The sequence below is a fragment of the Bison bison genome, unplaced genomic scaffold, assembly GCF_000754665.1.
Source record: "Bison bison bison isolate TAMUID 2011002044 unplaced genomic scaffold, Bison_UMD1.0 scf7180017864248, whole genome shotgun sequence".
Lineage (NCBI taxonomy): Eukaryota > Metazoa > Chordata > Mammalia > Artiodactyla > Bovidae > Bison > Bison bison.
Genome location: NW_011494820.1, coordinates 1,064,859 through 1,078,363, shown reverse-complemented (window position 1 = coordinate 1,078,363; position 13,505 = coordinate 1,064,859). Strand labels below are relative to the sequence as shown.

The window sequence follows — 13,505 nt, the reverse complement described above, 5'->3', positions numbered from 1 at the left end:
CACGCCCTTCTCCTGGACCATCTGAAAGTGAGACTTCAATGCTCCTCAGCCCTAAATCCAGCCACATTGCTGCCGATTGATGGTGCACGATCCCCAGAGCACGCCTGCCCACACGTCATGGAGCCGGCATGCTCTAGCAGACTGGACTTAATGCATCAACCTTTGGCCAAGCCAGATGAGGACGTGTTGACCAATGGAAGCAGCTTTGTGGGCTGAGGTAGGCGATGCACTGGGTGCGTGGTGATAACCCTTACAGACATCGTGGAAGCAAAGCCCTGTCCCCAGGAGCCCAGCTCAGAAGGCAGAGACTACTGCTCTGACAAGAGCCCTACTACTCAGTAAAGGCAAGCGGGTAAGTATACACATAGCCTCTCACTATGCGTAGCGCACGCTAAAGGGGCAATGTGGAGAGAAAGCGGACTCCTCACTTCAAACAATAAAGACAGCAACCATGCTTCCAAGATCCTGTTGCTGTTAGAAGCAGTCTATAAGCCCTCACAGGTGGCTGTAATGCACTTCCCAGGCCACCGACCTGGTGACTCAGAGGTAAAGAATCTGCCTGCAATGCAGGAGGCCTGGGTTTGATCCTTCGGTCAGGAAGGTCCCCTGGAGAAGGGAATGGCACCCCACTCCAGTATTCTTGCCTGGAAAATCCTATGGACAGCGGAGCCTGTGGGCTACAGTCCATGGCGTTGCCAACAGTCGGACAGGACTGAGTGACTAACACTTAATATATGATAAAAGGCAACCAGCTAGCTGACCAGTCTGCAAACAAAGCAGTGAAGGAAGGGAATTATTAAGCCACGATAGGGTCACTACTCCCGTAGATTAACTTGTCAAGATACCAGCCAGTATATTCAGAAAAGGGCAAAGAGAGAGCCAAGGAGTGGGGATTCACTCTTGAACACACTCCACCTTATTGGAAATGTAATGCACAAGGAAGTGCTTTGATTCTTGAGGCCTCCTGAACACTGTGCTCCAGCACATTCATAACAGTACCCATTACAGGAGAGATGCTACTTTACAATGGATTCAGAAATATACAATGGGTCCTAGGAAAGACCCCATGCTGGGAAAGATTGAAGGCAGGAGGAGAAGCAGACAATAGAGGATGAGATGGTAGGATGGCATCACAGACTCAATGAACATGAGTTTGAGCAAGCTCCGGGGGATGGTGAAGGACAGGGAAGCCTGGCGTGCTGCAGTCATATATGCAGACCTCTGCATGGGGTTGCAGAGTTGGACATGACTGAGCAACTCAGCAACAACCACCTACAAAGGGCCATTTACTGAGTCACTCAAAATTGCATGATTTGTGCAAAAAAACTAACCCAAAGACTGAGGGACTGAAAAACAACCCAAGACCCCAGTTAAGCAAAGATACTCTTATCAGACAGGACATTCCAAGGACTTAGAGATTCCCTCCCAGGAGCCAAACGAGGCCAGACCTGTCTTGGAGTGTGCAGGTTCTGTGCTGGACTCAAGATTGCCAGAAATATCAATAATTTCAGATATGCAGATGACACCACTCTTATGGCATAAAGCAAAGAGGAGCTAAAGAGCCTCTTGATGAGGGTGAAAGAGGAGAGTGAAAATGCTGGCTTAAAACCCAACATTCAAAAAATGAAGATCATCACATCTAGTCCCATCACTTCATGGGAAATAGGTAGGGAAACAGTGGAAACAGTGACAGACTTTGTTTTCTCGGACTCCAGTATCACTGCAGATGGTGACTGCAGCCATGAAATTAAAAGATGTTTGCTTCTTGGAAGAAAAGCTATGACAAACCTAAACAGTGTATTAAAAAGCAGAGACATCGCTTTGCTGACAAAGGTCCATGTAGTCAAAGCTATGGTTTTTCCAGTAGTCATGTACAGATGTGAGAGTTGGAGCATAAAAAAGTCTGAGTGCCAAAGAACTGATGCTTTCAAACTGTGGTGTTGGAGAAGACTCTTGAGAGTCCCTTGGACTGCAAGGAGATCAAACCAGTCAAGCCTAAAGGGAATCAGTCCTGAATATTCACTGGAAGGACCGATGCTGACTCAGAAGCTCCAATACTTTGGCCACCTGATGCGAAGAGCTGACTCATTGGGAAAGACCCTGATGCTGGAAAGATTGAGGACAGGAGGAGAAGGGGAAGACAGAAGACGAGATGGTTGGGTGGCATCATCGACTATCGATGAGTCTGAGCAAACTCCACAAAATAGTGAAGGACAGGGAAACCTGGTGTGCTGCAGTCCATGGAGTCGCAAAGAGTAGGACACGACTGAACAACAACATATTTTAAATTTATTTATTTTTGGCTGTGTTAGGTCTTCGTGGCTGCTTGGGCTTTTCTCTGGTTGTGGAGAACGGGGGTCACTCTCTAACTGCTGTGCGTGGGCTTCTCTTTGCAGTGGCTTCTCTTGTTGCGGAACGCAGGCTCTAGGGCATGTGAGCTTTAGTAACTGTGGCTCCTTGTCTTGCCCAATAGTTGTGGCACACAAGCTTAGTCGCTCTACAGCATGTGGGATCTTCATGTATCAGGGGTCAAATCTGTGTCTTCTGCATTGGCAGGTGGACTCTTCACCTGTTTAGGAGTGTGCAGGTTATGAACATCCCAGACCTTGACCACAGAGCCACCTAGGAAGACCTAAATGAATTTTAAGACTTAAGCAAATGAAAAGATATCCTGAGTTCACGCTTTGGAACACATAATATTGCTAAGATGACAGTAAAGTAATATACAGATTCAATGCTATTCCTATCAAAATTGCAGTGGTTTTTTATTTGTTGTTGTTAGAAAATACCCAACATAAAATATAGAGTTTGAAGGGAGCCCAAAGAACCAAAACAGCCTGGAATAAGAAGCATAATTAGAGGACTCACATTTCCAGATTTTATTTTGTTTTTTTATTTTTCTAATATAAACTTTTTAATTTTAATTGGAGGCTAATTACAGTATTGTAGTGGTTTTGCCATACATTGACATGAATCCGCCACGGGTGTACATGCGCTCCCTATCCTGAACTCCCCTCCCACCTCCCTCCTCATCCCATCCCTCTGGGTCATCCCAGTGCACCAGCCCTGAGCACCCTGTCTCATGCATTGAACCTGGACTGGCGATCTGTTTCACATATGATAATATACATGTTTCAATGCTATTCTCTCAAATAATCCTACCCTCACGCTCTCCCACAGAGTCCAAAAGACTGTTCTTAAAAAGACTGTCCAAAAGACAGATTTTAAAACTTAACTTCTAGGCCACAGTAATCAGAACAGTGTGCTACTGACATAGAGATAGACACAGACAAGTGGACAGAATAGGGGGACTAGAAATAAAACCTCAGGTATACGATCAATTAATTTTCAACATGGATATTAAGACTATCCAGTGAGACTATTCATTCTTTTTTTTTAAATTTTATTTTATTTTTAAACTTTACATAATTGTATTAGTTTTGCCAAATATCAAAATGAATCCGCCACAGGTATACATGTGTTCCCCATCCTGAACCCTCCTCCCTCCTCCCTCCCCATACCATCCCTCTGGGTCGTCCCAGTGCACTAGCCCCAAGCATCCAGTGAGACTATTCATTCTTGTCCACAAATTATGGTGGGCAAACTGGACATCCACAGGAAAAAAATGTGGTTGGGCTCTTACCTCACATATACACAACGATTAACTCATAAAGGATCAAGACTTAAATGTAAGAGCTAAAACTACAAAAATCTTGGGAAGAAAACATAGAGGGAAAATCTTCATGATCTTGGATTTGACAATGATAAATTAGACATCAGGAAAATTAAAAACTTTTATGCATCCCTTATGTCATTTAAAAGAGATTAATATCTGACGTATACCAAGACTCATAACTCAACAACAAGAAGACAAAAATATCTAATTTCAAAGTAGGCAAATAGTTTATTTATGGAAGTATTTAATCTCCCCAAAGAAAATATCATTTGCCTTTCTGTGTGTTGCCTTTTCACTCTCTTGATAGTGTCCTTTGATGCATAAAAGATTTTAATTTTCATGATGTCTAATTTATCTATTTTTTTATTTCATCATGCCTATGCTTTTGATCTTATACTTAAGAAATTACTGTTGTGATGAGTAGGAACTCATTGGTTCTGTTGATTATTTTTGTGCAAAGAAATCTGAAGTCAGTGCTTATCTCGTTGGCCAGGGCACTACATGAATTTTAGCTTCCTTTTGTTTTTCAGGCTGGTTGGTTTATTTCAGGATGTAATATTTGGATAGCTCTACCAAATTACAAAAATAAATTAAAATAATAAATAAATTTGCTTATATTATCAAGTTTGTGCATTCTGCCACTTATTGTGTGGTAATCAATTACAGTTCAGTTTTGGTTTATTACCTCAGATTCTAGCATTTATATTTCTTTTTATTTAATTTAGCAGAGATTTGGAAGCTCCAACATAAATTATAGGTCAAAAGATGCCTCAGAAGAAAGAAATTGCTCTCTGTGTTGCTATACTTTAACTAGTGAAATAAAATTTTTTGTTTTCTAGCGACTGAAAATAACACTGGATTTCCTTTCTCCTCTAGTATTGTTGAGCTTTGTATAAACACTTATGAAAGTTAGGAAGAGATATTTGTGACCTCGGGTGGTGACTAAATAAAAACACCTCCACATTTATTAAGAGAACCCCCTGCAACTCAGAGAGTAATTTGCTATTCCTCTGGACAAATCAGAAAGTTCACTGTGCACAAAAAGTTTTATAGTTCATGGGGATAAAGTACGCCCTGCCTACTGGAATCCTGGACCCAGGCACACACCTGCATCCCAGTTCATCAGAGGAATCCTTTGAACACTGAAAGCTCAGACTCAATAAGTCCCCTCCCTGTCTGCAGCTCTTGCATGAAGGGAGAGAACTGGCCATTCTTTGTGAGAACTGACTTTCCTCGATCCTTCTGGCTTTGAAAATTTTCTTTCTATTTTTTAAAAACTATTTAAAAAGTTATTTATTTTACATTGGAGGCTAATTAACAATATTGTGGCAGTTTTTGCCATACATTGACATGAATCAGCCAAGAGCGTACACGAGTCTCCCATCCTGAACCCCCGTCCCACTTCCCTCCCCATCCCATCCCTCTGGGTTGTCCCAGTGCACCAGCTTGGAGTGCCCTGCTTCACGCGTCAAACTTGGACTGGCCATCTGTTTCACACACGGTAGTATACATGTTTCAATGCTGTTCTCTCAAATCGTCCCACCCTCGCCTTCTCCCACAGAGCCCAAAAGTCTGTTCTTTACATCTGTGTCTCTTTTGCTATCTTGCATACAGGGTCATTGTTACCATCTTTCTAAATTCCATATATATGTGTTAATATACTGTATTGGTGTTTTTCTTTCTGGCTTACTTCACTCTGTATAATAGGCTCCAGTTTTATCCACCTCATTAGAACTGACTCAAATGCGTTCTTTTTTTATAGTTGACTAATATTCCATTGTGTATATGTACTACGACTCTCTTATCCATTCACCTGCCAATTGAAATTTTTCTTATGCTTTTTTCCTTGTCATTTGTTTTCTATTCCATTTCTCTCATCTCTGTTTTCTGCTATTCCTTTTATTCTGCTGTTTTCTCCCTTTCATTTCTCTTTGTCTGTAGTTCTCATTGCTCTGATTAATATATATTTTTTCCACTTTATAGTCTTCAAACTCACTTATTATATTGATATTTATTTTTAATTTATCAATCTTAAATTAAAAAAAAAATAGAGAATAATTACTTTACAATATTGTGATTGTTTTTGCCATACAACAACATGAATTGACATTGGGTATACATGTATCTCCTCCCTCTTGAAACCCCTCCCCACCTCCCTCCCCATCCCATCCCTTCATGTTGTCATAGAGCACTGGCTTCCCCGCATCATGCACTGAACTCCCACTGACTGTCTATTTTACATATGGTAATCTATATGTTTCAATGCTATTCTCTCAAAACATCCCACCCTCTCCTTCCCCTACTGTGTCCAGAAGTCTGTTCTTCATGTCTGTGTCTCCTTTGTTGCCCTGCATGTAGGATCGTTAGTACTATCTTTCTAGATTATATATATATGTTAATATTTGATATTTGTCTTTCTCTGACTTCCCTCTATATGATAGGCTCTAGGTTCCTTCACCTCAATAGAACTGACTCAAATGCATTTCTTTTTATAGCTGAGTAATATTCCATTCACTGAAGATGGTGACTGCAGCCATGAAATTAAAAGACGCTTACTCCTTGGAAGGAAAGTTATGACCAACCTAGATAGCATATTCAAAAGCAGAGACATTACTTTGCCAATAAAGGTCCATATAGTCAAGGCTATGGTTTTTCCAGTGGTCATGTATGGATGTGAGAGTTGGATTATAAAGAAAGCTGAGCGCAGAATTGATGCTTTTGAACTGTGGTGTTGGAGAAGACTCTTGAGAGTCCCTTGGACTGCAAGGAGATCCAACCAGTCCATTCTGAAGGAGATCAGCCCTGGGATTTCTTTGGAGGGAATGATGCTAAAGCTGAAACTCCAGTACTTTGGCCACCTCATGTGAAGAGTTGACTCACTGGAAAAGACTCTGATGCTGGGAGGGATTGGGAGCAGGAGGAGAAGAGGATGACACAGGATGAGATGGCTGGATGGCATCACTGACTCAATGGACATGAGTTTGAGTTAAGTCCGGGAGTTGGTGATGGACAGGGAGGCCTGGCGTGCTGCAATTCATGAGGCTGCAAAGAGTCGGACACGACTGAGTGACTGAACTGAACTGAATATTCCATTGTGTATATGCACCACAGCTTCTTTATCCATTTATGTCCATTTATGGACATCTAGGTTGCTTCATGTCCTAGGCATTGTGAATAGTGCTGCGATGAGCATTGGGGTGCATGTGTCTCTTTTCAATTCTGGTTTCCTCAGCGTATATGCCCAGTAGTGGGATTGCTAGGTTGTGTGGTGGTTTTATTCCTAGTTTTTTAAGGAACCTCCATACTGTTCTCCATAGCGGCTGGATCAGTTTGCATTCCTACCAACACTGTAAGAGGGTTCTCATTTCTCCACACCTTCTCCAGCGTTTATTGCTTGTAGACTTTTTGATGATGGTCATTTTGACTGATGTGAGATAATACCTTATTGTATTTCTCTAATAATGAGTAATGTTGAGCATCTTTTCATGTGTTTATTGGCCATCTATATGTCTTCTTTGGATATATATGTGTTTAGGTGTTCTGCCCACTTTTTTTTTTTTTCTGCCCACTTTTTGATTGGGTTGTTTGTTTTTCTGGTATTGAACTGTATGAGCTACTTGTAATTTATCAACTTTTTAATAAGTGTTTATATCCTTTCTAACCTTCCACCTTCTTTGAATGCTTTAGTTAATCCTCGTTTCTGCTGTTAATTTATTTATTCCTTTGTGACCTTAAATTCCTCTTGGATTCCTTCCTGCTTTTCCTCTTATCTGCCAGTTATAATATTCCCTCTCTGTCTTCTATGCCTTCATTTTGTTTTCTTAATTGTATATACGTATTTTTCTTTCTATCATGCTTCTGCATTCTTTAACATAGTTTTCTATGTTTCTTCATTCCTCTATAATGACCTTTCTCATATTACTAAACATCTTTTCATATCACTCATATGTGTTGTTTACTCTTATATATGGTCTGATTTTTTGAAATTCAAAAATTTTAGCAATTTTATTTTTATTTTGATTCTTTCCTGTGTGTATTTCTTTTTATGTACAATTCTTCCAAACCTATTTTTATAAGGTGAAATTACCAAACTGTTAAGGACAACTCTATGGAAAAATATTGTGTGATACATAGTTTGGAAATTATTTAAAAATCAAGGAAACTTGCTGTACAAATTTCAGCTCTTTCCTAAGTTCACATACCGTCTCTTTATTTTTTAAATTAAATGTAGTAGTCCCAAATTCAGATTCATAAATTAGTTTTAAAAAGTAAACTGCTGCTTTTCTTTTTTTTATGATATTATACATGTTTTAATGCCATTCTCCCGAATTATCCCCCCTTCCCTCTCCCACAGAGTCCAAAAGACTGTTCTATACATCTGTGTCTCTTTTGCTGTCTCTCATACAGGGTTGTCATTACCATCTTTCTAAATTCCATATATATGTGTTAGTATACTGTATTGGTGTTTTTCTTTCTGGCTTACTTCACTCTGTATAATAGGCTCCAGTTTCATCCACCTCATTAGAACTGATTCAAATGTATTCTTTTTAATGGCTGAGTAATACTCCATTATGTATATGTACCACAGCTTTCTTATCCATTCTTCTGCTGATGGACATCTAGGTTGCTTCCATGTCCTGGCTATTGTAAAACAGTGCTGTGATGAACATTGGGGTACACGTGTCTCTTTCCCTTCTGGTTTCCTCAGTGTGTATGCCAGCAGTGGGATTGCTGGGTCGTATGGCAGTTCTATTTCCAGTTTTTAAAGGAATCTCCACACTGTTCTCCATAGTGGCTGTACTAGTTTGCATTCCCACCAAAGTGTAAGAAGGTTCCCTTTTCTCCACACCCTCTCCAGCATTTATTGCTTGTAGACTTTTGGATAGCAGCCATTCTGACTGGTGTGAAATGGTACCTCACTGTGGTTTTGATTTGCATTTCTCTGATAATGAGTGATGTTGAGCATCTTTTCATTTGTTTGTTAGCCATCTGTAAGTCTTCTTTGGACAAATATCTGTTTAGTTCTTTGGCCCATTTTTTGATTGGGTCGTTTATTCTTCTGGAATTGAGCTGCAGGAGTTGCTTGTATATTTTTGAGATTAGTTGTCAGTTGCTTCATTTGCTATTATTTTCTCCCATTCTGAAGGCTGTCTTTTCACCTTGCTTATAGTTTATTTTGTTGTGCATAAGCTTCTAATTTTAATTAGATCCCATTTGTTTATTTTTGCTTTTATTTCCAATATTCTGGGAGGTGGGTCATAGAGGATTCTGCTGTGATGTATGTCGGAGAGTGTTTTGCCTATGTTCTCCTCTAAGAGTTTTATAGCTTCTGGTCTTATGTTTAGATCTTTAATCCATTTTGAGTTTATTTTTGTGGATGGTGTTAGAAAGTGTTCTAGTTTCATTCTTTTACAAGTGGTTGACCAGTTTTCCCAGCACCACTTGTTAAAGAGATTGTCTTTTCTCCATTGTATATTCTTGCCTCCTTTGTCAAAGAGAAGGTGTCCATAGGTGCATGGGTTTATCTCTGGGCTTTCTATTTTGTTCCATTGATCTATATTTCTGTCTTTGTGCCAGTACCATACTGTCTTGATGATTGTGGCTTTGTAGTAGAGCCTGAAGTCAGACAGGTTGATTCCTCCAGTTCCATTCTTCTTTCTCAAGATTGCTTTGGCTATTCAAGGTTTTTTGTATTTCCATAGAAATTGTGAAATTATTTGTTCTAGCTCTGTGAAAAATACCATTGGTAGCTTATAGGGATTGCATTGAATCTATAGATTGCTTTGGGTAATATACTCATTTTCACTATATTGATTCTTCTGATCCATGAACATGGTATATTTCTCCATATATTAGTGTCCTCTTTGATTTCTTTCATCAGTATTTTATAGTTTTCTATATATAGTTTCTTTAGGTAGATATATTCCTAAGTATTTTATTCTTTTCATTGCAATGGTGAATGGTGTTGCTTTTCTTATATGTGCATTTCTATATTTGTATGATTCTTAATTATACAAATTTGTATAAATTTAGGGTATTTCTCAGGTGTGTGCTACAAACAATGTTAAGAGTCATTTCAGAAGCAACAGCTGAGTTATGTTATAATCAAATAAAAATTACACAAACACACACACATACATTCTATTTTGCCTTATCTATCTGTATATAATTTATTTATCTCTAGCAAAACAGAGTGATCAGCAGTGACTTTCCAGTATAAAATATATCACATCAGGACAACCTGTGATTGGAGATATGGAATTGAAGTATATGTTCAACAAGTGTAAGAAATGATGTAAAATACTAACTTCATACTCTATGAGGTTGAATTATGAAAGCATGAAACTATTTCATGTCATAAATCAATAATCATACCACATCAGAATTATTATTTTTTGCAGCTGTATAAAGTAATAATAAAGCATTTATGTCAATTTCATAACCGTGAGGGGTCTTTCTTTTAAAGCATCACAGGAAAGCATGAAGATCTGAAATGGACTCAGGACATCACTTTAGGGAGGAGGAAACTGATCTGGAAATGAACAAGAGGGGCCAGGAAAGCTTCTCCAGCTGGAGGACTTAACTTGTGAAGTACTGAGAGACAGTCAACAGCCCCCACCCCAGAGGGTTGTGGATGCAGTCACAGGGTGGGTGCTGAGGACTGAAGAGAAATGGAGTCCAGACAGTTCCAGCAGTTCTGGGAGCAAGAAGGAGAGCTTGAAGACCCAGGGACATGGCTGATGACTGATAACTCAACCTAGGGAGCTCTGCTTTACCAGAGGATAATATTATTTCTCTTGTTGTTTTATACACTTTGTTTTCTTTTAAAAAATACATTTCTGTTCAGTTCAGTTCAGTTCAGTCGCTCAGTCATGTCCGACTCTTTGTGACGCCATGAATTGCAGCATGCCAGGCCTCCCTGTCCATCACCAACTCCTGGAGTTCACTGAGACTCATGTCCATTGAGTCGGTGATGCCATCCAGCCATCTCATCCTCAGTCGTCCCCTTCTCCTCCTGCCCCAATCCCTCCCAGCATCGGAGTCTTTTCCAATGAGTCAACTATTCACATGAGGTGGCCAAAGTACTGGAGTTTCAGCTTTAGCATCATTCCTTCCAAAGAACACCCAGGACCAATATCCTTTAGAATGGACTGGTTGGATCTCCTTGCAGTCCAAGGGACTCTCAAGAGTCTTCTCCAACACCACAGTTCAAAAGCATCTATTCTTCGGTACTCAGCCTTCTTCACAGTCCAACTCTCACATCCATACATGACCACTGGAAAAACCATAGCCTTGACTAGACAGACTTTTGTTGGCAAAGTGATGTGTCTGCTTTTGAATATGCTATCTAGGTTGGTCATAACTTTCCTTCCAAGGAGTAAGTGTCTTTTAATTTCATGGCTGCAGTCACCATCCACAGTGATTTTGGAGCCCCAGAAAATAAAGTCTGTCACCTTTTCCATTATTTCCACTGTTTCCATCCATTTGCCGTGAAGTGATGGGACTGGATGCCATGATCTTAGTTTTTTGAATGCTTAGGTTTAAGCCAACTTTTTCTCTCTCCTCTTTCACTTTCATCAAGAGGCTCTGTAGTTCTTCTTCACTTCTGCATAAGGGTGGTGTCATCTGTGTATTTGAGGTTATTGATATTTCTCCCAGCAATCTTGATTCCAACTTGTGCTTCATCCAGCCCAGAATTTCGCATGATGTACTCTTCATATAAGTTAAATACACAAGTTGACAGTATACAACCTCAATGTATTCCTTTCCCAATTTGGAACCAGTTTGTTGTTCCATGTCCACTCATTAAGAATATCTGAAGCCAGGGAAACAGATGGCATTGCCTGGAAGAATGTGTTGAATAAATGTGAAAGCGTTACTGATGTAAGAAGCTTCAATCACTAAGTGAGATAGGAGAGAGAGGGACAGGAGGAGGGGAAGAAGGGAGAAAAATAGCTGTTTACAGTGGAAGAAAGGAACTTTATGAAGGGAATATGGCTTTTCCAAGTTATGGCATAAGCAGGAGAATATTTGAGGGAAGATGGGACTTGGATTTGAAAGCAAAGTATCTGAGGGTTGAGAGGTACATGATCACACTGGAGATGTGGTACTACAGGATGGTGAAAACCAGGTGATTGTGTGTTTTAAAGGAAAGTAAAAAAGGAGATATCAGAAAGATATTATTGTCTTGGTATTCAAAGAACTGTGTGATCTCTTTGTCCTGGTGATGTTGGATTCAGGGGACCAGCCTGTGTATTGTTGACAGTGACAGGGATGGGAAAAGGAAAACATCCTCAAAGGAGGATGAGTAGGGGAAAGTCTGGAATGGTACTGGCTGATGACCTGAAACTTTCTGTTTTTTGAATATCTGCTTGATGCCCGAGGATTCAGTTCTCAATGTGTGGTGCCTATACTAGCAACATCACCACCCAATGGGAATGCTTGGAAATGCAATCTCTTGTTTCCATCCCAGACTACTGGCATTGAGAGCCAGAAATCTGAGTTCTGTCAATCCTTTGAATAAATCTGATGCACAGAGCAATTTGAGGTTCATCTCACTGGGGAGACTGCAGTGTGGTTATCCAAATGTGCTGAGAACATTCTCCATGACTGGCAGGGGTTTCATCCCCCATTTTGTTCAAATTTTACATTTCATTTGGTTTTCAAAGGGGAGGCTCAAAAGAAATATAATGCCCAAAAAACTGGAGAAGAAAAGACAAGAGCTTTTCACCAAGGCCAAGCAGAGATGTCATGACAGATCTGTACTTCCTCTGAGGCTGACCGGATGCACTTTCCAGAAGCCAGCCACAAAGATAACCTCCCATCAATGTGGTCAGGGGCCACTGATGCGAGGGGACCCTAGGCGAGGCTGCAGCAAGTCTGTGCCTTCAGGAGGCTGCAGGAGCTCCAGGCCTACAACTCTGAAGGAGAACCTTTCAGAACCTTGGACAGCACAAATGTTTCAGGGGTTATTGCCCTGGTACTGCAGGTGAATTCCTGGGTCATGTTGGTTCCAGATCTATGCACACCAGCCCTGAGCTCATCACTCTTAGCCTTCAGATAAGGCAGAGATGGACCCAGGATTGGGGCTTTTCCTCCCACAGGCCCTCTGCAGATGGCCAGAAAGAGATGCAGATATTCGCTGACAGTCTCAGATAGGGAAGACAGCAAGGGATGGATTGGCTATCACCTTGAGGGCAGACAGGCTTGCCAAGGATGCAGAGAGAGCCAGGAGCCAGAAAGAATGTTCTTGAGAAGTAGAAGAAAAATAGAAGACTGTCTTGTAGAAACCGAATGGTCCCTGGGAAGTGGTTCACAGGGAGTGGGGACAGTCCTCTATTCCACTTGTCACTTTCACTGTCAACCCGGTTTCTGAACTAAGATGCGTTGTTATATTAAATTTGTACTCTATTAAATGCTTAGTAGACAAAAACAAAAGGCATAAATGTTTTTGTGGATAAGAGATTGGGTTTCATGTGACAAGAGTAAAGATTTTTGTATATCTTTGTACACCTCAGTTTCTGCTTGCCAGAATTTCTTTATTGAATTCTACAAAGGTAATCTAGCCTGGGGAATTATTTAGTGTTTTTAGTTATAGTATTTTCTTACATTACTTACACTTAAGAAACAATCTATTCTACAGAGATTATGTGAAGAGGAACTAAAAAGCCTCTTGATGAAAGTGAAAGTGGAGAGTGAAAAAGTTGGCTTAAAGCTCAACATTCAGAAAACGAAGATCATGGCATCCAGTCCCATCCCTTCATGGGAAATAGATGGGGAAACAGTGGAAACAGTGTCAGAGTTTATTTTTTTTGGGCTCCAAAATCAC

At 40.3% G+C, this 13,505-nt stretch overlaps 1 pseudogene; it reads right to left on the bottom strand.

Annotated features, from left to right (window-relative positions):
• Nucleotides 1-375: 375 nt before the first annotated feature.
• The window catches only part of LOC104993891, a 17,271-nt pseudogene continuing 4,141 nt past the window's right edge, over nt 376-13,505 (bottom strand).